The 24,416-nt window shown below is 41.3% G+C and overlaps 1 long non-coding RNA gene across 2 annotated transcripts; it reads right to left on the reverse strand.

The window, feature by feature from the left end:
- Positions 1–149: 149 nt before the first annotated feature.
- Positions 150–4,813, reverse strand: LOC127297537 (uncharacterized). Of its 2 annotated transcripts, none has more exons than XR_007849225.2 (4): positions 4,511–4,813; positions 3,451–3,526; positions 2,401–3,285; positions 150–818 (listed from the first exon to the last, which is right to left on the reverse strand). It is a non-coding gene; the product is annotated as an uncharacterized lncRNA (long non-coding RNA). The 2 variants fall into 2 exon arrangements; XR_007849224.1 differs by lacking the exon at positions 150–818 and adding an exon at positions 916–2,035.
- Positions 4,814–24,416: the final 19,603 nt, after the last annotated feature.

The following is a 24,416-nucleotide window of genomic DNA, read 5'->3' on the forward strand; positions in this document are numbered from 1 at the left end:
TATGCACAAAAGGTGTATATCTTATGCTTTTTTACTATATTGTGGTTGCACACTACCACTGAACTTTTGGATCTATTTGTATATTTATATGTTGTTTTTCGGCCACAACACCTGAACAACAGAATGGTTTTTCCCATATACCTGTCTATTTGATTGAACACCTATTTTGCTACATTTGGTCCGCAACATTGCTTTGTGAAACTTAAGAAATGTAATATCATATAAGAAGTTTTTTTTGTCGTTATACAAAATATGCATTGACATGAGCTCCACGGGGTCGTGCGCCAAGGCGCACATCTAAATCTAGTGCAATCAATAAACGCATCCGGAAGTCTTCGGCCAGAGGACGCGCGGCCGATGCGCCTTTGGGCAATTGTGTCGTGCATCATTGATGCGTTCCTGAACTCCTAGGACAGCGCCGCCATTTTATGTGTTCCTTTGCGGTGATCGCACGCCCATCAATAGCTACGCTGCCACCATTGATCCAGATCTGCTCGGAGTATGTTTACCCCAGCCAACAGCTCGGTCCATCAACAAATGAGTACGTGCAGGGTGGTGCAAGACGCCGTTGATAACTGATTAGGGCAGGACACGGAGCGATCTGCAGAAATCGGCGTCGATTAACAACACACGGAAGCGTCTACACAGAAAAACATCTGGCGGCGCCTGATGAAGCAATACCGCCGGCGTTCTGAACTCCATGGCCGCCTAGGTATCATTGGATACACGTTCGTGGATTGGGACCTGCTCGATCTAGCACTGCCGGATGCGTAGTTCCTCATGTCACACCGCAACTCGGCGATGGCACGCTGCATGATCTGCAGAAATCAGGATGTATATCTGTTCATATTGATTTTTTTTTCGAAAAGGGCGAAAAATCGCCGCAGCTTCTGCATCTAAAGGATGCACACGTCTTTTTATTAGATTATTCACAAACCTTACAAGAAGTAATACAAAAAATCAACCTCGAAGCCACCTCACTAGACCTACAGTGGGATGAAGGGGGTGACAATACACCAACTGACATCATCCAAAAACCAAATGCCTTCCCAAACCGCCCAATAGCAGGTGAGAAGCACATCCAGTCAAGCAGACTCTCCGCGCATGCCAACGCACACGCCACAGAAGTTGCTACCGCCATCTTCCTCGACTCCATCTTCAAGAGAGATCATCGCATTAACCTTGCAAGACCTGCTGTCGATGCCACCATGACGCCAGACGGCCCCGCCATCCTGCACGCGTCCAGCTGTCCTCGCCCGTCTTCGACACCCCGCAGCTCCACGCCGCTGAGAATCATCAACGTCAACGTGGTAGATGAACACCACACCACCAAGATCCACCTCCATCTAGTCGCTGCTCCAAAAACGATGCCACAAGAGGTAGAACGACGCAGGGAGCGCCATCATTGTCCGATCCTGGTTGGATCTAGAGTTTCCCCCGGAGCAGCACGAGTGAATAGCCGCAGACTGCGACGACGATGCCTTCAAGAAGGAAACGACACTTAACGCCGCCATCGCCCGCCAATCGAGGCACGGTTTTCACCGGCAGCCGCGAATCCCCAACTCGGCGAGAGCAAGCGAAAAGGCCAGCAAAGATGATGCCTTCGCAGGGGAACGACGCCAAAAGCCGTCGCCATCATCGGCCAAGAACGAAGTCAAGGCGCGGTTTTCACCGGTGGCCCCTTCGCCGCCATCTCGTTGTCGACTAGATCTTCATCACCGGAGTAGACAGATCTCGTGATCCGCCACCCCGGCAACCAGCCGACCTCCTCCGGCGAAGAAGAAGGCCGCCTCCACCGTCGAACCCAAGGCTGCTGCCCCGGGCGACCTCGTGCCGCGGGAGAAACCGAAGACCACCTCCACGCGCCGGCGAGAGGCGGGCGGGAAAGGCTCAGAGCCGCCGCCCACCACCACCGGCGTGCCACCACCAGCCACCACCATCAGCCACCACCGGCAGGGGAAGAGCTGACGGGAGACAGGAGGGCCGCAGTGCAGACCGTAAATAGACGGGAGACAGGAGTCCTAAAGTATTCTATCTGTTCATATTGATGTGGAGGTACGTTATCATCCGATATGAACAATGTTATTTCAACCGTAAATAGAAAACTTGATCATGCAAGAATAAAGCGGCTAGAGCCATATGTGTATACATAGGAACTGAGGTATTTCATCGAGATATATATGCATATTGATGTTGAGGTTATCTTTTGTCGTTTGATATGCATAAGGTTATTTCAAACGTAGGTAGAAATTTTGATCGTGCAAGATTAAAGCAACTAGAGCCGTATGTTCATGCATACGAGCTGAGTTGATTCCGTACGTGCTAGCCCATCTGCATGGATTTCCTGGCCACTCACATGGATGGACATGCAAAAACTGATTTGCTTTAGTTGGACGTTACCGTGAGTTTTAGGACAGCAGCAATGCCAACGTCCTTGGTTTGCTTCTTCACCATGGCAAAGCACATCACCAAATTTGGGCAGTAGCAGCAATCTTTGACAGCTATAATCTTCATGTTTGCTAAAATCTTCCGCTCCTGACATGCAGTGTTCTTACGAGCAACCTGCTCTAATGTGAATTATTGATTAGTTAGATCACTTATGTCTTATTAAAGTCTGTAGGTTTAAAGTCCTGACCGCTTCCATCTGAAGAAACTGTTTTCACTGTGCAATATTACTATGTTTAGATTATTTTTTCTGATCAAAGAATCAAACATATATTTAACATGGAAAACATGTTAACAAATCATGTAGATGTCGATGGAAAACATGTATTTTCTATATATATTTAAAAATGTATATTTTTCTACTGTAAGGAGCATTACTAATATATTTTTTCCCTCTGTTTTGCAGCTCTGATACAATACATGCTACTACATGGAACTTTTGTCTAGAAATATGAAAGATATATGCATGTAGCTATGCAAAATAAAAGATAAAGCTAAGGACAAGTCAAGTCAAGCAAATTAATTGAGTCCTAAAGTATTCTATGTGTTACAAATGAGTGTCTTAAATATGAAGTTAAAATAAAGTCTAGCCGCGCGGTTGCGCGGGTCACCCCGCTAGTTTAATAGTAAAGATATGGAGATCACCACACATAGAACCAGAATCCTAATGATAGCAACAAGATGACATCGAAAGAGACACCATATCAGAGATCAAAAGATGGCTTGCCTTGGTTGGCTTATTTGTCCCTGGACTTCTTCAACTCCATCCAATAAGAATTCCAACAATATAAATAATATCCTCATCCGATTCCACTTCTTCTTCTCCGGAATTATTTGCATCTATCGCCGGAAAATATAAAAGGAACACAATCAATCACATTGCACCAACAAAACAAACATACAACAATCAGAATTTAACCATTCAATTAAGGGCTACCATAAAAGGACTTATAGATACCACAAACAACTTTAAGAGTTTTAATTTGGAAAACCCCATTTATTTACCTAGTAAAGGCATGAGTGCATCACAACTTAACAATTGCCTCTCACGGTTATCACCATGGTATAAACCAAGTATCCCCTGGTAGATAACATCATAAAGAGGACAAGTGCATTAGTTTGGTATCAAAAACATTCACAATATAATTTCAAACATTTTTGGAGAAGTAGAAATCAGTTTTCCTAATTTAATTTGCTCACTTAACACTATACAAAAATAGGAAGCAAGCAAGATACCACACCTTTTAAAATCTTAAGCAAAACAAGAGAGCTAATGTTAAGTTGCAGAGGTTTTGTTTTGCAAGCATAAAACAAAGGTTACCCATTTCTAATAAAAAGAGTTGGTCAACGGTTTTAAATAAACCAAAAAGTTTTGGTCCAACAACTCATATAGCACACACATGTTAATATCAGTAACCAAAATGCATGAACAGAGACTAACAGTATTTTTCCTAGATGGCCAATACTAATACAAGACTAACCCAACTGGATTCACTCAAAAAGGTTGAACCTATAATTTTAGGGCTTTGCTTGAATCTGACTGTACAGAAAACAAGATCTGTATGCCAAAAATCGTAGAAAAATTCTAAAAATATTAGATCAGTTGCATCTGCAAGGTATTGACAATATGGTTCTAATGCAGTTGGTTGGACTCGAAAATTCATCTCCAAGCTCCTGGTCTAAACAGACAAAGTCAGATCTGACCAGAACTTGATCTGTGAACCATTTTAATTTTAGGTGTTCATTTGAAGTTAGACCAACAGAAAAACGGCGGTATTAGAAAGGGCTTTCACCCACAGTTGAGTTTTCTCAAAATGGTTTTGTAAAACAAATCAAATCTAACAAACAGTGAATCTGCATGTTTTCAGAACTTTATTTACTAAAGAAAATATGTTACGTATTTAAGGATGAAACCAACGCCAAGTTGTTGATCTTTTCCTGATATAACCGTGGAACTTTGAATCACTCGATTTAGAGCAGTACACGAGTTTTGGTGGATTTTACAAGATCGTGCAGAATCTGAAACAGCAAGATTACAGAAATTACTGCAAGGTTTTGGACGAACTTTGGTCAAGGACTTCAGATCTGAGGATAGGTGAAGCTTCTCCATGTTTGGACCAACATGCACCTGCATCAAGATCCAATCTTGTGAGAGGGGAAAAGAGAAAAAGAGATGGATTCAGCAAGGGTTAGGGGAGAAGAGAGTGAGAGGGATGCTCTCATGGTGAGGAGGAGCTTGAGGGAGGAGGGGAGCTGCATCTTGGTGAGCTTTCCATGGCCATGGCCGGCCATGGGAGCTAGGTAGAGCAGCATTTCGTGGGGGAGTGGAGGAGGAGAGTGTGAGGGAGTGGAGGAAGGAGTGGAGAGTGAAAAATGAGAGCCAAAGGTGGAGGTGGCCGGCCAAGGGGGGTTTTATAGAGGGAGAGGGGTGGCTGCCTCCTTCTTTGATTGGCTATGGTGGGTGGCTGCCCATTTATTGATTGGGTTTGGTGGGAGGCAAGGCTTGTGGAGGAAGAAAGTGAGGAGGAAAATGGCTGGCCGAAATTGTCATGCCAACACAATGGCCGGCTCCATTTTTGCCAAGCACAAGTGAACAATGAGAGAGATGCACAACATCCATGTGTATAGGCCAAGGCATGATGTTGAGGAGATAATGTCAATGAGTGACTTTGATGATGATAAAATAGGAGTAGATGCATATAGATAAAAATAAGGGTGAGGGTGATATGTGCTATGAAGATAATTGTTACCACTTTGGTTGTGAAAATCATAAGGTGAAAATATACCCAAAGGTATAGATGATGATTAGAAGTTTTCACTTGAATTCAAATTTGGAAGGATTGGGATTGACCACATGCAACAATGCATGAGCATGTCAAGGTAGATGGGTGGTGATGGTGTTTTATACAATGGTAGATCAAGGTTAAGAGAGAGGGTGAGTGAAGTAACCATATACTCACAAGGATGAATATGGTGACATCAATTCATGAGGTCAAGGTGATGATGGAAAAGAATGGAGGAGTGAGATAGGTATGATGAAATATAAGTTGTTCTTCAAATAAGAGGCCAATTGAGAGTGGTTTTAATTACTCCCTAAGTCTAGGGTTAGCTGAAGGGAGTCCATCTGAAGTTATCAAATGATCATCCATTTGATCAAGAATTGGAGGACGAGGGGACACAATGTGGTAGATCAGAGGTGTGCATAAGATGTGCAAGTGTTGCCATTTGAAATTGAATTCATTTGAAAAGTACTTGACAACACCTCAATTGTCTAGGGACAAATGGGAATGAACTCAAGTTGAATGTATTTTGAAAATGTTGAGGGAAAGTAGTTGGAACATAGGAGTTCAAAATGTTCTGCTTACTTTCTCAAGTAAAGTAGAGTTTTTCTCACATGTAAAATAAGCAAGAGGAAAACAAGAAATGGTATAGGTACCATAAACAAGCCTTTTGTTAAAAATAAAGCAAAATAGAAAGTAAGGTTTTAGAAATCAGTACTTGGTAGAAATAGGACGAAAAACAAAATCCATTTCAGTTCCTTGTTTTCTTTGAAGAAGTATCTGGAAAAGATTTTATAAAACTAGAAGTAGTTTTATGATCAAAACTAAAGAAGGAAAAACAATAGGGTTTTTGAGAAAGAAAACTAATTTAGGGAGGAGTGTTCTCAAGGGTAGATGGTGGCTACAAAATGTACCCATCATTCCCAATCTTGGTTTTGTGAGGATTAATCTTGAATAAAAACAAGAGGTAAAAATGAAGGAAGTGATCTAGTGTTGAATCATTGGATAGGGTATAAGATCAAGTTGAATATAAGAGTTGCAGGGTAAAATGAGACATGCAGGACCTGGAAAATGTAGAGGGAGATGCACATATGAGATCCATGCATTTAGATCACCAAAAACAGTTGTGGGTGCTTAGATTTCAACTGCCAACGTTTGGAACTTTTGAGCCTACCAAATCAGATTGCTGACTTAGCCTCAAAACAGGCAAGGATAAAAGAGTATAGAGGGATTTAGTTCAAGGCAAGGACATGGTTGAGAAGTGCTCAAGATATGGTAGGTTTAGGACCAAGTGCATTGCTTTAGATTACAAGGGAAAGATATGATAAGGAGCAGATGATTCCAAGTTTTGAATTAAGGATGATTTGAGCTAGATTGCACAAAGAGGAAAATCAAGATGGCACACTCATGTTGCCATCAGGAGAAGAGTTTGATGTAGTAAAAAGGAAAACAATTTTTCCTAAGTCACACATGTGTTTTATTAGGTGAGTTGTTTGTCTGACCACTAGAGGTGTTGTTCTTTGAGGTAGCTCAAGACAAAACTCAACAAGCAAAACAAGACAATACATCTACCAACAGATCAAAGCAATTCATCTTAACAGACAGATCAAGGCAATTCATCTAATTAGTTTATAGAAAAAGTTTTTGTTCCCCCTAATTTTTGCATTATGGACAAATAAACAAGGTTGCAAAAGTTGGGGTGTTACAGATCTTCCACCCTTAAAATAATCTCATCCCGAGATTACTAAGCATAGAACTATAGGGGTTGTAAAGTTTAGCTAAAGTTAGACTCCATTCTTCTGTAGATGTGCCGTTGTTGAGAGGGTTGAAACTTCAGCTTCTGAGAGACATGGTAACTTTTGGCCGAGGGAAAGCTTCGTGAAGAGGTTGACTACTCCATTAAGGTGTGGGATCATTAGCTTCTTTACGATCTTAGCGGAGGTTCAAGACTGTGGGAGGGTTAGTGCACCCAATGGTGCTTGAGCAGGGTTGAAAACTTTTTAGAGTTAGCTTAAAATTTTAGTGGAAGACGAAGTCTTCCAACCTTAAAAAATTTCATCAGGATTTGGGAAAAACTCTAAGCTTCTGCCTTGTGGTTCTGTCTGGGGCTTCTGAAGGAGTCGTCGACCTTCCGTACTCAGTTAAAGAATGTTCAGGGGCGACGTGCAGACCACAACTTCAAGAGGCACTCACGGTGTTAACTCAACCATATGGACGCGTGGTGAGTTAGTAAGTTGATGAAACGCCTGGTTGGTATCCATATGAAGCAGCAACAGAGGTCGTCAAAGACAACCTTCAGTTTGAGGGTTGGTGCTGACTTATACCAGTTAAGAAGCGAGCGGGTAAACTTTGCCTAATCTTGAGCCTTGAGGTATCTTCAGGAGCTTCACTTAATGAGGACCAGATGAACCATGTAATGTAACTTGGTTTTGACGCTATTGTTCGCTCAGCTTGTTAGACGGTGTGTTAGAGGGTGGTTTTCAAGAAGATATCCTCGAGGTTAGCGCGATTACTCCAAGGTTAGACCAAGTTAGTATGTCTTCTCGCAGAGGTCCAGTCACTTTTGTGAAGGAGATATGCCCTAGAGGCAATAATAAAATGGTTATTATTTATATCTATATGTTTATGATAAATGTTTATATATCATGCTATAATTGTATTAACCGAAACATTAGTACATGTGTGATATGTAGACAACAAAGAAGTCCCTAGTATGCCTCTTAACTAGCTTGTTGATTAATGGATGATTAGTTTCATAATCATGAACATTGGATGTTATTAATAACAAGGTTATATCATTGTATGAATGATGTAATGGACACACCCAATTAAGCGTAGCATAAGATCTCGTCATTAAGTTATTTGCTATAAGCTTTCAATACATAGTTACCTAGTCCTTATGACCATGAGATCATGTAAATCACTTATACCGGAAAGGTACTTTGATTACACCAAACGCCACTGCGTAAATGGGTGGTTATAAAGGTGGGATTAAGTATCCGGAAAGTATGAGTTGAGGCATATGGATCAACAGTGGGATTTGTCCATCCCGATGACGGATAGATATACTCTGGGCCCTCTCGGTGGAATGTCGTCTAATGTCTTGCAAGCATATGAATGAGTTCATAAGAGACCACATACCACGGTACGAGTAAAGAGTACTTGTCAGGAGACGAGGTTGAACAAGGTATAGAGTGATACCGAAGATCAAACCTCGGACAAGTAAAATATCGCGTGACAAAGGGAATTGGTATTGTATGTGAATGGTTCATTCGATCACTAAAGTCATCGTTGAATATGTGGTAGCCATTATGGATCTCCAGATCCCGCTATTGGTTATTGGTCGGAGTGAGTACTCAACCATGTCCGCATAGTTCACGAACCGTAGGGTGACACACTTAAAGTTGGATGTTGAAATGGTAGAATTTGAATATGGAATGGAGTTCGAATATTTGTTCGGAGTCCCGGATGAGATCCCGGACATCACGAGGAGTTCCGGAATGGTCCGGAGAATAAGATTCATATATAGGATGTCATTTTATGTGAATTAAAATGATGCGGAAGGTTCTATGGAAGGTTCTAGAAGGTTCTAGAAAAGTCCGGAAGAAACCACCAAGGAAGGTGGAGTCCCGGTGGGACTCCACCTCCATGGCCGGCCAACCCTAGTGGGGGAGGAGTCCCAAGTGGACTCCCCCTTAGGGGGCCGGCCACCCCCTCATATGGAAGGGGGAATCCCACCCCAAGTGGGATTCCCACCCTAGGTAGGTTTCCTTTTCATATGGAAGGTTTTGGTTTCGGGTCTTATTCAAAGACTTGGAGTCCAACACTTGGGGTTCCACCTATATAATGAGGGGCCAAGGGAGGGGGCCGGCCACCCTAAGACTACAAGCTGGCCGCCCCATTGAAGTGGCCGGCCACCCCCTCCCAAACCCTAGCCGCCCCCTCTCCTCCATATCCCCCGCGTAGCTTTAGCAAAGCTCCGCCGGAGTTCTCCACTGCCACCGACACCACGCCGTCGTGCTGTCGGATTCAAGAGGAGCTACTACTTCCGCTGCCCGCTGGAACGGGAGGTGGACGTCGTCTTCATCAACAACCGAACGTGTGACCGAGTACGGAGGTGCTGCCCGTTCGTGGCGCCGTGATCAAGATATTCTACGCGCTTTTGCAAGTGGCAAGTGATCGTCTACCGCAGCAATAAGAGCCTACTCTTATAGGCTTTGGAAATCTTCAAGGGTTAGTCTTGATCATCCCCTCGTTGCTCCCGTCTTCTAGATTGCATCTTGGCTTGGATTGCGTTCTCGCGGTAGGAAATTTTTTGTTTTCTATGCAACGTTATTCAACAGTGGTATCAGAGCCGTGTCTATGCATAGATGGTTGCACGAGTAGAACACAATGGTTTTGTGCGCGTTGATGCTCTTGTTGTCTTTAGTTTGAGTACTTTGCATCTTTGTGGCATAGTGGGATGAAGCGGCCCGGACTAACTTTACATGACCGCGTTCATGAGACTTGTTCCTCGTTCGACATGCAACTTGTATTGCATAAGAGGCTTTGCGGGTGTCTGTCTCTCCTACTATAGTGAAGATTCAATTTACTCTTCTATTGACAACATTAGTATCACCGTTGTGGTTCATGTTCGTAGGTAGATTAGATCTCTCTCGAAAACCCTAAAACACGTAAAATATGCAAACCAAATTAGAGACGTCTAACTTGTTTTTGCAGGGTTTGGTGATGTGATATGGCCATAATGTGATGATGAATATGTATGAGATGATCATTATTGTATTGTGGCAACCGGCAGGAGCCTTATGGTTGTCTTTAAATTTCATGTTGAGTAGTATTTCAAAGTAGTTGTAATAGTTGCTACATGAGGTGAACAACCATGAAGACGGCGCCATGAACCTTGACGCTACGCCGACGATGATGGAGATCATGCCCGAAGATGATGGAGATCATGTCCGTGCTTTGGAGATGAAGATCAAAGGCACAAAGACAAAAGGGCCATATCATATCACATATGAACTGCATGTGATGTTAATCCTTTATGCATCTTATTTTGCTTAGATCGCGACGGTAGCATTATAAGATGATCCCTCACATTAATATCAAGATAATAAAGTGTTCTCCCCTCGTATGCACCGTTGTACAGTTAAATGCTTTGAAGCATCTCGTGATGATCGGATGTGATAGATTCAACGTTCACATACAACGGGTGTAAGCCATGTTGCACACGCGGAATACTTGGGTTTGCTTGACGAGCCTAGCATGTACAGACATGGCCTCGGGACAACGGAAACCGAAAGGTTGAACACGAGTCATATGGATGATATGATCAACATGTTGATGTTCACCATTGAAGCTACATCATCTCACGTGATGATCGGTTTTGGTGTAGTGGATTTGGATCGTGTACCACTTAACAACTATGAGGGATGTTGTATTAAGTGGGAGTTCATTAGTAATTAGATTAAAACATGAACTAATTATCATAAACATAGTCTGAGTAATATTTTGAATTAATTTTGTAGTGTTGGCATCCGTTTACTACTATGCGCTAGTCTTGTAATTGAGATAGAAATACTGTTAAAATCTGACAAGAAACTTTACGGATTGGTACCGTATTGTTAAAGAATCAAGAATTGATTAAGTCCTATTGCAAACTTTTAGTAAACCTCACATTGTTGATTCAAAGAGCTATGGTTTCAATTAGTACCTAAAGTTATCTTGTCTCCGTGAAACTTGAAGTTCAAATTTGTTTGAAAAGTAAGGAGCTGAAAATTTAATTTTCAGAAATAATCAAGGTATGAGATATATGTGACATCTAAGACCTTATTGCAAGATGATAGAATATAATTTGGTGAGACTACATAAACTCATAAGTTTTATGAGAATGTATGAAGGTTGAAGACGCCAGGCGTCACAATCCTCCAACTATTGGGGCACTAATAATATTCGCATATCCATGAAGTTATCATCCTTAGTATGCACCGTTGCTAAGACTCGTCGTTTCGAAGCATCACGTGATGATCAGGTGTGATAGATTCTACGTGTGCATACAACGGGTGCAAGCCAGATTTACACATGCGAATACTAAGGTTAAACTTTATGAGCCTAGCATGTACAGACATGGTCTCAGAAAGTCATCATGATACAATGGATAAAATTATGAGTGAAATTGTTCATCATATTACAAAGTTACTAATAGTGAAATCTGAAACACTTGTCATATGATGATCAACTTAAAGTAAGAACCTCAAGGTTATTGGTATTTGACCAACAAACCTAGAAGTTAATGATGTTAAAGTGTTTTTCTGAATAATGAGGAAAGCTAAAAGAGAAACTGCAAAAGATATTTTGGCAGAAAGAAAAGAAAAGACTAGAAAGTCTAGCTCAGGTATATATAAATGATATACATGTTATGGTTGTATTCCTAGTTAAGTCACACTATGAAATTCTTGGGTATTAGTACTATATTGGTTGGTATGAAGTGTCATACAAAACAACGCAATACAAGAATACAATGGCCTAAGTGACTGACAAGGAATATGATAGGAATGCACGTCTGGAACAAAATAAATTGTTATTATGTTCGTCGTTGGTATTCTATCTAAGCCCTTAGAATTTATAATAAAGAACTTAATAATTGTTATTTTGCTCTGGTCAAATGAAAACAATGAGTTGTTTAAATTATGACATTACTCCATGTACGATGGATAAGTTATTATAAATCTTAATGGTGAAACACACATACATAACACTGACGCTAAAATGCCATAAGGCAAATGATTTGAATTCCACTTATTTATGGAACCGCCATTTAGGTCATGTTAGAAAGGAACGCATGAAGGAACTCCATGCAAATGGATTTTTGGAGTCATTTGATTTTTGAATCATTTGGCGCTTGCAAATCTTTTCTAAAAAGAATGACTAAAATACCGTTTATAGGCCAAGAGTTGAACGGGCAACTAACTTAGTGAAAACATACATGATGATGTATGTGGTTCACTGGACATAGTTGTGTGCGGGAGATTCTTCTACTTCATGAAAACTTCAAACAATGAATTGAATATATATATGTGGATATATTCGATAAGGAAGAAGTTTGAAACATTTGAATAGATTCAAATAAATTTCAGCATGAAGTGGAAATCATCGTAATAGAAAAGTCAAATATCTATGATTGGATCATGGTGGAAATATTTGAATTACGAGTTTTAGCGAACATCTAAGAGAGTTATGAAGTTGTTCTACAACTCACGTTTCTTGGAGTATCATAGTGATGATGAAGTATCCAAAAGACGTATCCAAACCTTGTTGGATCAATGATGAGATAAAATATTGATGCCAATATATTTTTTGTGGATTATGCTTTAGTGACTACCGCTTTTACACTTAATAGAGCATCATCATGATCCGTTGAAATGACACCATACGAGTTATGGCATGGGTATAAATCCTAATAGTCTTTACTTAAAATTTTGGTATGCATAGCATAAGTAAATAAGTTTACAACCAAAATCGGATGAATGTCTTTGTTGGTTATTCCAGAGAATTGATTGGGAATTCTTCCCACTATGTAGACAAAGACAAAAGTGTTTGTCAATGTTTCTTATTTCCAAGAAATTATTTCTAGCGAAGTATTTGAGTGGGAGGACAATAGAACTTGATAAGGTTTATGAACCTGAGCATAATGATCAGAGTAGCGCAGCATCGGAATTGGTTCCGGAAGCGGCCACAACGATCATGGCTCCCATGACTACAAAGTGTTTTAGCCATGGAGATCGAAGTACATATTGAACCTTGTAGGTATGGTTTACTTTGTGATCAAATAAATGATTTGTGGACAAAGGATTGTTTTTGAACAATGATAAACCAACTACAAACCAAGAAGTTATGATGGGCCCTGACTCCATTAAAATGGCAGTACGCCATGAAATCCAAGATAGATGAATACTTTTTGAAAGTAAATAGATCTATAAAATTGATGGACTTGGATGAAATATCCTTGAAGAAGCTTGACTTGTCGAAAAGTTGTTTACGACAAAGTTCAAAGAGTTGACTACGACAAGATTAGACCTTCCGTAGCAATGCTTAAAGTCTATATGGATTATTCTAGTAATCACTACATATTTCCTTTATGAGATATGTTAGTAGGATGGCAAAATACATTACTTATCAGATGTGTGTATTAAAGGTGTATACAAGATACAACCAAGAGTTTTGCTGGTCCATGGAATACTAGATAGGTATACGAACTTCAATTGGATGAAGTAAGTATCACGGAGTTGGAATCTTCACCAGATGAAATAGTCAAAGAGTTTTTGATTTCATCGGAGACGATGAAGAGGCTTGCATTTGCAAGAAATTAAGTGGGAGCGCTAAGACACATTTATAATACTTTATGTAGGTGACATATAGTTGGTTATAAATGATGTAATTATATACTTGATTAAAAGGTTTCATTGAGAAATTAATTTAAACGAAAGGATATGGACTGAAACATATCTAGTGTCAAGATCTATGAAGATAGATTGAAACACAAAATAAGTTTAAGTCAAAGTACATAGAATGGATATTGAAATAGTTCAATATAGAAATATTAAGAAAATGTTCTTGTCATGTGAAGTTTTAACAAGACTTAAGTATATCTGATACTCAATGAGTAAAAACACATGAGTGATTATGGATCACGAATAATATGTACACAATCAGATGTCCTGTGCTCTAAAATGTTATGAGCATATACCAGAATGATTCATGAGATGATCATTGGACGACAGTAAGAGTATCCTTGAGTACTTTAGAAGAACCAAGGATATATATATAGTTTTGTATGGAGAAATGACAAACAAATCACTGTAATGTGATTACACCGATATTTGTTTTGTCACATATAAAAATAGAATTTCAATCTCAAATTTGACTAAGTGTTGTTTTAAGGTAGCACAATGAGATAGAAGTTGTCTATGTTAGATTTAGAAGAGTTCTAAATATTGTGACGGATTATGCAAACGAAGGCAGAGTATGTCATTGTTTTGACAAATGACTGAGGATGTTGAGTCAAGAAGTTCTTTGAGAACTTGGTGTAGTTCCGATAGTGTCAGAACTTTGAAGCTATATTGTATGTGACAATATTGGTGACTTATTTCAGACCACGGAATTAAGGTTCCACCAGAAGATCAAACATATTTAAATGCCGACTCATTTGGAAATGAGTGATGCGTTAAGACGCAAATGAATTACAAAATACATACGTTTCTGAGCGTGTCAGATCCGTTGACTAAAGCTCTCCCGTGAGCAAAACATGATAAAGCACCAGAAGGCCAAGGTGTTATATCTTTACAAATGTAAACTAGATTATTGACTCTAGTGCAAGTGGGAGACTGAAGGAGATATGCCCTAGAGGCAATAATAAAGTGGTTATTATTTATATCTATATGTTTATGATAAATGTTTATATATCATGCTATAATTGTATTAACCGAAACATTAGTACATGTGTGATATGTAGACAACAAAGAAGTCCCTAGTATGCCTCTTAACTAGCTTGTTGATTAATGGATGATTAGTTTCATAATCATGAACATTGGATGTTATTAATAACAAGGTTATATCATTGTATGAATGATGTAATGGACACACCCAATTAAGCGTAGCATAAGATCTCGTCATTAAGTTATTTGCTATAAGCTTTCAATACATAGTTACCTAGTCCTTATGACCATGAGATCATGTAAATCACTTATACCGGAAAGGTACTTTGATTACACCAAACGCCACTGCGTAAATGGGTGGTTATAAAGGTGGGATTAAGTATCCGGAAAGTATGAGTTGAGGCATATGGATCAACAGTGGGATTTGTCCATCCCGATGACGGATAGATATACTCTGGGCCCTCTCGGTGGAATGTCGTCTAATGTCTTGCAAGCATATGAATGAGTTCATAAGAGACCACATACCACGGTACGAGTAAAGAGTACTTGTCAGGAGACGAGGTTGAACAAGGTATAGAGTGATACCGAAGATCAAACCTCGGACAAGTAAAATATCGCGTGACAAAGGGAATTGGTATTGTATGTGAATGGTTCATTCGATCACTAAAGTCATCGTTGAATATGTGGGAGCCATTATGGATCTCCAGATCCCGCTATTGGTTATTGGTCGGAGTGAGTACTCAACCATGTCCGCATAGTTCACGAACCGTAGGGTGACACACTTAAAGTTGGATGTTGAAATGGTAGAATTTGAATATGGAATGGAGTTCGAATATTTGTTCGGAGTCCCGGATGAGATCCCGGACATCACGAGGAGTTGCGGAATGGTCCGGAGAATAAGATTCATATATAGGATGTCATTTTATGTGAATTAAAATGATGCGGAAGGTTCTATGGAAGGTTCTAGAAGGTTCTAGAAAAGTCCGGAAGAAACCACCAAGGAAGGTGGAGTCCCGGTGGGACTCCACCTCCATGGCCGGCCAACCCTAGTGGGGGAGGAGTCCCAAGTGGACTCCCCCTTAGGGGGCCGGCCACCCCCTCATATGGAAGGGGGAATCCCACCCCAAGTGGGATTCCCACCCTAGGTAGGTTTCCTTTTCATATGGAAGGTTTTGGTTTCGGGTCTTATTCGAAGACTTGGAGTCCAACACTTGGGGTTCCACCTATATAATGAGGGGCCAAGGGAGGGGGCCGGCCACCCTAAGACTACAAGCTGGCCGCCCCATTGAAGTGGCCGGCCACCCCCTCCCAAACCCTAGCCGCCCCCTCTCCTCCATATCTCCCGCGTAGCTTTAGTGAAGCTCCGCCGGAGTTCTCCACCGCCACCGACACCACGCCGTCGTGCTGTCGGATTCAAGAGGAGCTACTACTTCCGCTGCCCGCTGGAACGGGAGGTGGACGTCATCTTCATCAACAACCGAACGTGTGACCGAGTACGGAGGTGCTGCCCATTCGTGGCGCCGTGATCAAGATCTTCTACGTGCTTTTGCAAGCGGCAAGTGATTGTCTACCGCAGCAATAAGAGCCTACTCTTATAGGCTTTGGAAATCTTCAAGGGTTAGTCTTGATCATCCCCTCGTTGCTCCCGTCTTCTAGATTGCATCTTGGCTTGGATTGCGTTCTCGCGGTAGGAAATTTTTTGTTTTCTATGCAACGTTATCCAACATTTTGAAGGTAGGGGCTTCTGCTTCGTTGGCGTCGTAGAGATGCTCCAGCTGATCTTGAAGGTAGTCAGTGTAGATAGGGGTTTGGGTTAGTTTTTCCCTGATGGTTGGGAAACAACTATTAACGGGTTTAGAGTTAGAGTCTTTTGTAACTCATCCAGTCAACTAGCAGTTAGCTTTCTAATGGTGAGGTAGATGACGGTGAAAACATCTTAGGGAGGCTTCTTAAGCTAGGTTATCACACCAAGAGTGTTTTCAGATCTAAAGACCAAGACAATCATACACACAACAAACAGATAAAAACACTCAAGGCATCGCACTAGGGAACTACAAGCAATCAGCACACCAAACAAGGCACTCTAAGTACCCAAGGATGCCTAATACGCGGGGGTAGCTCAATCAAAGTGATTGAGTTTGTCCTATCCATCCTATAGGTTTGGGGCTGGTCACATATGCTGACGTCTTCATCTTGCTGACATCGACTCCAATAGGGATCCTTGTAGCAGTTGGTGGTGACGCAGGCCTGGTGTTGACTCGCCGATATTGAGGTGGAGGCGAAAACTGTGCAGAACTTCTAGTCTAGACATCCAGGGAACATGAGGTCTTCAGAGGAGTAGTTGTTGAGGTACCCCCAAGTCGACAACTTCTTGCGGCTGGCCTAAAAATTACTTGTCAAGAATTGAGGACTTGATCTCTGACGACTGCAAAAGTTGCGAGTCCCTGGAGGAACAAGGTCAGCTCCTTGACAGACTTTGGTGACCACCAAAGACATTCCATTATCATCCCTTTATGTGCACGGCTGCGTCAGCATCCAATCTTCAATAGCCGTTGTTGGAGATTCATGAATCTTCCTGAGGGGTTGATCCATCTTTGAGTTTGACTCTCCGGTTTGAGTTGGGGACATCGTCCAATACCTAGTTTTAGAAGGGGATGATATAGTAGAGTAAGAAATTTCCAACGTGTTTGATAATCGGAGAATGAGGTAAGAATTAGAAGTTTTGCAGAAACAAGAGGAGTAGAAGCTATGCTTCCGACTATAGAAAGAATTTGTTTCGTAAATAGTTTTTACCAAGTACTTATCTCCTAACTAACGTCCATACTAACTAAGGTCTCCTACAGTCCGGATAGCTCTGATACCAGCTCTGTGGGGATCCCGGACTAACTGTCCAAAATCCCTGTTATGTATACAGTTCACGATCCCATGATCAGTGCGCCGTGAACACAAAACCGAACTGATATCAAAATTACACCATCCATTACAAAGCGAAATAAGAAAATTATAATAATGTCACATGACCAAAACTTAAATAATAGCCTCGAAGGGCCTATCTAAACATCAGAGTAACAGTCATCACTTCAGCAGCGCAGTACCCAAGTCATCTGCCATAACCATACAGGCAACTGACTGAGAAGACGTTCCTAGCTCGCATAGACGTCGGCAACTCCTTCTTCATCCATCGTGTCCCTCCAATTCTAGACAAGTAAATAGTCAGGGACAAAGCCGTGAGTACATTGGAACTGTACTCGCAAACCATCAAGAAGGTATTTTGCAAGAGTGCAAGATAACAAATGCAAATCTAAGATGACAAGAGGGAAGAGCTAATTTCTCTTGTGAAAATAGCATGTGAAATAGAAATAGTTTCTCTTGTGGATATAGCATGAGAAAGAGAAGTAGTTTCTCTTGTGGATATAGCATGCACAAGAGCGTCAGTTTCAATTGTGGATATAGCATCCCGATGTCGCAGTTGATGGGGATACTAAGGTGGTACTATGACATCTCTATATCTTTATTGCAGAAGAGTTAGCTTCACATCATCTCAATTGATGGAGAAACTAGGGAAGTTCTATGACATCTCTATATCTTTATTGAAGAAGAGTTATCTTCACATCAACTCAATTGATGGAGAAACTAGGGACGTTCTATGACATCTCTATATCTTTATTGAAGAAGAGTTAGCTTCACATCATCTCAATTGATGGAGAAACTAGGGAAGTTCTATAACATCTCTATATCTTTATTGAAGAAGAGTTAGCTTCACATCATCTCAATTGATGGAGATACTAGGGAAGTTCTATGACATCTCTATATCTTTATTGAAGAAGAGTCCCTCTTCATGAAACACTAGGAAAGGTCACCCTATTTTATTTCATTTTCCTCGACCATCTTCGTATGGTCAGCATAAGCCTTTACGTACCCTTCCGGTACATCCAACACATTCTCTTTCTTTGTAAAACCCTTTATAAAAAAACTCGACACAGCTTGGCAACGGCCATTCCAACCGTCCATGACCGCGGACACGGCTATTCGAATAGTTTTAACTCTGCAGAGTGTGCGCACTTTCCCCACAAGAACCGATAAATCCGCCGGGATCATCCCCGGATCGTCATACGAAAGTATGCGAGTCTCGGATAATCAGTCATAGTCTTTTGCCTGTCTCCCTTGACATGAGTCCTTCCCTGCGGGCTTACCCCTTCCCGGCACCCCGGCAGCATACCTCCTTTTGAGCGTATCTCCGGCGCCATGACAGAAGACCCTCAGTAATCGTCCGGCTATAGGAAACTACAGTGTATTGCCTCCTCCAGAGCGCAACCCGGTGTCAGAGGTCATCGTGACCCTCCTAGAGAGTTGTGAAGGTGGCTCATGCCAATTTCAACAGACGTCAGACTAAGCCCATGCCCACTTTGGATAGTGTGGTTGTGCTGGTTGGTTGTTCCGGGCGAATACTAAGAACCATGTGTCATTTTTTTTTTCAAAAACCCAAGTCACACACACGATCCTTCTCATAATTCCTTTGTCAAGATCCTTTTTCCTTCATAAACCATACACTTGGGTAAGGTGCCTCGCCTAAGGTTTTTCATAAACATTTACAACAAGGTAAACCTTGAGGGGTTCCCAACCTATAGTTTCATGAATGGAACTAATACAACACCATGGCCGAGATGAGAGTCATCATGCCATTGAGGGTATGAAAATGTGGTATTGGAGTGGATCATACTTGCTTAAGGTAAGCATGTATTGTGACAACATAAGAGGGAATATACTTTCATACTTGTGGTGCTACTTAACCAAATCAATATATGGGGAAGGGAATTGACCAACACCAACACTACTTAGGTAAATAGGCATACTCATCACAACTCGAGAATACACCAAGATCATGGCATTGATACCTCTACTCTATAAGGGGGTTTAGCTTGAATCTTGTCCCGAGGTGTAACATGTTCAAGCTAAACATAGAAAACAAGTTGGATAGCACTGGCCATGATGCCATACACCCAACCAATTACAAATACCTTGACAAGATAAAACTACTAGAGATATCATGCTTTCATTCAAGCATAGATGACAACAATATGGAGATCACCACACATAGAACCAAAATGCTAATGATAGCAACAAGATGGCATCCAAAGAGACATCATATCAGAGATCAAAAGATGGCTTGCCTTGGTTGGCGTATTTGTCCCTGGACTTCTTCAACTCCATCCAATAAGAATTCCAACAATATAAATAATATCCTCATCCGATTCCACTTCTTCTTCTCCGGAATTGTTCGCATCTATCGCCGGAAAATATAAAAGGAACACAATCCATCACATTGCACCAACAAAACAAACATACAACAATCAGAATTTAACCATTCAATTAAGGGCTACCATACAAAGGACTTATAGATACCACAAACAACTTTAAGAGTTTTAATTTGGAAACCCCCATTTATTTACCTAGTAAAGGCATGAGTGCATCACAACTTAGCAATTGCCTCTCTCGGTTATCACAGTGGTATAAACCAAGTATCCCCTAGTAGATAACATCATAAAGAGGACAAGTGCATTAGTTTGGTATCAAAAACATTCACAATATAATTTAAAACATTTTTGGAGAAGTAGAAATCAGTTTTGCTAATTTAATTTGCTCACTTCACACTATACAAAAATAGGAAGCAAGCAAGATACCACACCTTTTAAAATCTTAAGAAAAACAATAGAGTTAATGTTAAGTTGCAGAGGTTTTGTTTTGCAATCATAAAACAAAGGTTACCCATTTCTAATAAAAAGAGTTGGTCAAGGGTTTTAAATAAACCAAAAAGTTTTGGTTCAACAACTCATATATCACACACATGTTAATATCAGTAACAAAAATGCATGAACAGAGACAAACAATATTTTTCCTAGATGGCCAATACTAATACAAGACTAACCCAATTGGATTCACTCAAAAAGGTTGAACCTACAATTTTAGGACTTTGCTTGAATCTGATTGTTCAGAAAATAAGATCTGAATGCCAAAAATCGTAGAAAAATCATAAAAATATAAGGTCAGTTGCATCTGCAAGGTATTGACAATACGGTTGTAATGCAGTTGGTTTCACGCGCAAATTCGTCTCCAAGCTCCTGGTATGTTGAGTAACATATTGTATAGGTATAGGTCCCCGTGTTTTCGCAGGGTTGTACCTGTAATTGTACATGTGTCCGCCTATATAAACATGAGCAGCCGACCCTATTGGTGCTGTGTAATCTCCAATAACTCTTCTACATGGTATCAGAGGCCCCTCAGGTCCTGACCTATTCGCCGCCCTCTCCCCCCTAGGGTGCCGCCGGCCCTCCTCCTCCTAGCCCTAGCCGCCGTCCCTCTCCTCCTTGGGGCGCCGCCGGCCCTCCTCCTCCCAGCCCTAGCCGCCGCCCCTTGATACGCCTACAGCACGCGTCCGTTGGGAACCCCAAGAGGAAGGTGTGATGCGTACAGCGGCAAGTTTTCCCTCAGTAAGAAACCAAGGTTTATCGAACCAGTAGGAGCCAAGAAGCACGTTGAAGGTTGATGGCGGCGGAGTGTAGTGCGGCGCAACACCAGGGATTCGGGCGCCAACGTGGAACCTGCACAACACAACCAAATTACTTTGCCCCAACGTGACAGTGAGGTTGTCAATCTCACCGGCTTGCTGTAACAAAGGATTAGATGTATAGTGTGGATGATGATTGTTTGCAGAAAACAGTAAAACAAGTATTGCAGTAGATTGTATTTGATTAAAAGAATGGACCGGGGTCCACAGTTCACTAGTGGTGTCTCTCCCATAAGATAATTAAATCTCACAATACTCATCATATCATGTATGTCCACAGTTCACTAGTTGGGTGAACAAATTACAGTTGGGCAATTGACAAATAAAGAGGGCATGACCATGCACATACATGATATGATGAGTATTGTGAGATTTAATTGGGCATTACGACAAAGTACATAGACCGCTATCCAGCATGCATCTATGCCTAAAAAGTCCACCTTCAGGTTATCATCCGAACCCCTTCCAGTATTAAGTTGCAAACAACAGACAATTGCATTAAGTATGGTGCGTAATGTAATCAACAACTACATCCTTAGACATAGCATCGATGTTTTATCCCTTGTGGCAACAGCACATCCACAACCTTAGAACTTTCTGTCACTGTCCCAGATTTAATGGAGGCATGAACCCACTATCGAGCATAAATACTCCCTCTTGGAGTTACAAGCAAAAACTTGGCCAGAGCCTCTACTAGTAACGGAGAGCATGCAAGATCATAAACAACACATAGATAATAGATTGATAATCAACATAGCATAGTATTCTCTATTCATCGGATCCCAACAAACACAACATATAGCATTACAGATAGATGATCTTGATCATGTTAGGAAGCTCACAAGATCCAACAATGAAGCACAATTAGGAGAAGACGACCATCTAGCTACTGCTATGGACCCATAGTCCAGGGGTGAACTACTCACTCATCACTCCGGAGGCGACCATGGCAGTGAAGAGTCCTCCGGGAGATGATTCCCCTCTCCGGCAGGGTGCCGGAGGCGATCTCCTGAATCCCCCGAGATGGGATTGGCGGCGGCGGCGTCTCTGGAAGGTTTTCCGTATCGTGGCTCTCGGTACTGGGGTATTCGCGACGAAGACTTTAAGTAGGCGGAAGGGCGGAGTCGGAGGGCTGACGGGGGCCCCACACGCTAGGGCCGCGCGGGCCCCTCCTGGGCCGTGCCGCTCGCGCTGCCCTAGTGTGGCGGCGCCTCGTCGCCCCACTTCGGTGTTCTGGAAGCTTCGTGGAAAAATAGGCCCCTGGGCGTTGATTTCGTCCAATTCCGAGAATATTTCCTTACTAGGATTTCTGAAACCAAAAACAGCAGAAAACAGCAACTGGCTCTTCGGCATCTTGTTAATAGGTTAGTGCCGGAAAATGCATAAATATGACATAAAGTATGCATAAAACATGTAGGTGTCATCAATAAAGTGGCATGGAACATAAGAAATCATCGATACGTTGGAGACGTATCAGCATCCCCAAGCTTAGTTCCTGCTCGTCCCGAGTAGGTAAACGATAACAAAGATAATTTCTGGAGTGACATGCCATCATAATCTTGATCATACTATTGTAAGCACATGTAATGAATGCAGCGATCCAAGCAATGTAAATGACATGAGTAAACAAATGAATCATATAGCAAAGACTTTTCATGAATAGTACTTTCAAGACAAGCATCAATAAGTCTTGCATAAGAGTTAACTCATAAAGCAATAATTTCAAAGTAAAGGTATTGAAGCAACACAAAGGAAGATTAAGTTTCAGCGGTTGCTTTCGACTTGTAACATGTATATCTCATGGATATTGTCAACATAAAGTAGTATAACAAGTGCAATATGCAAGTATGTAGGAATCAATGCACAGTTCACACAAGTGTTTGTTTCTTGAGATGGAGAGAAATAGGTGAACTGACTCAACATAAAAGTAAAAGAAAGGCCCTTCGCAGAGGGAAGCATTGATTGCTATATTTGTGCTAGAGCTTTTATTTTGAAAACATATAGAGAGCATAAAAGTAAAATTTTGAGAGGTGTTTGTTGTTGTCAACGAATGGTAGTGGGCACTCTAACCCCCTTGCCAGACAAACCTTCAAAGAGCGGCTCCCATTTTTTTTTTGGGTGGCACTCCTTCCAACCTTTTCTTTCACAAACCATGGCTAACCGAATCCTCGGGTGCCTGCCAACAATCTCATACCATGAAGGAGTGCCTTTTTATTTTAGTTTTATTATGATGACACTCCTCCCCACCTTTGCTTTCTCAAGCCATGGCTAACCTAATCCTTCGGGTGCCGTCCAACAATCACATACCATGGAGGAGTGTCTATTTTTGTTAATTAATTTGGGACTGGGAATCCCATTGCCAGCTCTTTTTGCAAAATTATTGGATAAGCGGATGAAGTCACTAGTCCATTGGTGAAAGTTGCCCATCAAGATTGAAAGATAAACACCACATACTTCCTCATGAGCTATAAAACATTGACACAAATCAGAGGTGGTAAATTTTGAATTGTTTAAAGGTAGCACTCAAGCAATTTACTTTGGAATGGCGGAGAAATACCATGTAGTAGGTAGGTATGGTGGACACAAAAGGCATAGTAGTTGGCTCAAGGATTTTGGATGCATGAGAAGTATTCCCTCTCGATACAAGGTTTAGGCTAGCAAGGTTATTTGAAACAAACACAAGTATGAAGCGGTACAGCAAAACTCACATAAAAGACATATTGAAAGCATTATAAGACTCTATACCGTCTTCCTTGTTGTTCGACCCTTACTAGAAATTATCTAGACCTTAGAGAGACCAATTATGCAAACCAAATTTTAGCAAGCTCTATGTATTTCTTCATTAATAGGTGCAAAGTATATGATGCAAGAGCTTAAACATGAGCACAACAATTGCCAAATATCGAATTATTCAAGACATTCTACCAATTACCACATGTAGCATTTCCCGTTTCCAACCATATAACAATTTAACGAAGCAGATTCAACCTTCGCCATGAACACTATGAGTAAAGCCTAAGGACATATTTGTCCATATGCAACAGCGGAGCGTGTCTCTCTCCCACACAATGAATGCTAGGATCCATTTTATGCAAACAAAACAAAAACAAAAACAAACAGACGCTCCAAGCAAAGTATATAAGATGTGATGGAATAAAAATATAGTTTCACTAGAGGAACCTGATAATGTTGTCG

Source organism: Lolium perenne, chromosome 1 (genome assembly GCF_019359855.2).
Source record: "Lolium perenne isolate Kyuss_39 chromosome 1, Kyuss_2.0, whole genome shotgun sequence".
Lineage (NCBI taxonomy): Eukaryota > Viridiplantae > Streptophyta > Magnoliopsida > Poales > Poaceae > Lolium > Lolium perenne.